Below are 367 nucleotides of genomic sequence, written 5' to 3'. Positions count from 1 at the left end.
GAAAGGAAAGGAAAGGAAAGGAAAGGAAAGGAAAGGAAAGGAAAGGAAAGGAAAGGAAATAGAGAGAGAAGGAGAGAGGGAAAGAGAGAATAAGGAAAGGGAGGGAAGGAAGGGAGAGAGAGGAGAGAAGGAAGAGTAAGCAAGCATTTTAAAGTACTTGCTATTTATCAAACTATGTTAAGTCATAAATTCAAAAGCTCACATCCTGAGAGAAGACAACATATTTAGGGACGTAGTGACCAGGGAAGAATGTTTTGGTCTGGGAAATCACGAGAATGATGAGTGCAACAATCAGGCATGCCGTTTCCCAACGTAATAGAAGTGTTGATAAAATTAGAATTCTCAGAGAAAAATATGGAAGAGGGGC

At 40.1% G+C, this 367-nt stretch overlaps 1 protein-coding gene across 1 annotated transcript in view; it reads right to left on the bottom strand.

Annotated features, from left to right (window-relative positions):
• The window catches only part of XYLB (xylulokinase), a 222,373-nt gene that overhangs the window by 184,137 nt on the left and 37,869 nt on the right, over positions 1-367 (bottom strand). The gene's annotated exons all lie outside the window — the stretch shown is intronic.

This window comes from Vombatus ursinus, unplaced genomic scaffold (genome assembly GCF_900497805.2).
Source record: "Vombatus ursinus unplaced genomic scaffold, bare-nosed wombat genome assembly UNPS02014820.1, whole genome shotgun sequence".
Classification (NCBI taxonomy): domain Eukaryota; kingdom Metazoa; phylum Chordata; class Mammalia; order Diprotodontia; family Vombatidae; genus Vombatus; species Vombatus ursinus.
The sequence above is the reverse complement of the archived record's forward strand: the minus strand, read 5'-3'. Positions and strand labels throughout refer to the sequence as shown.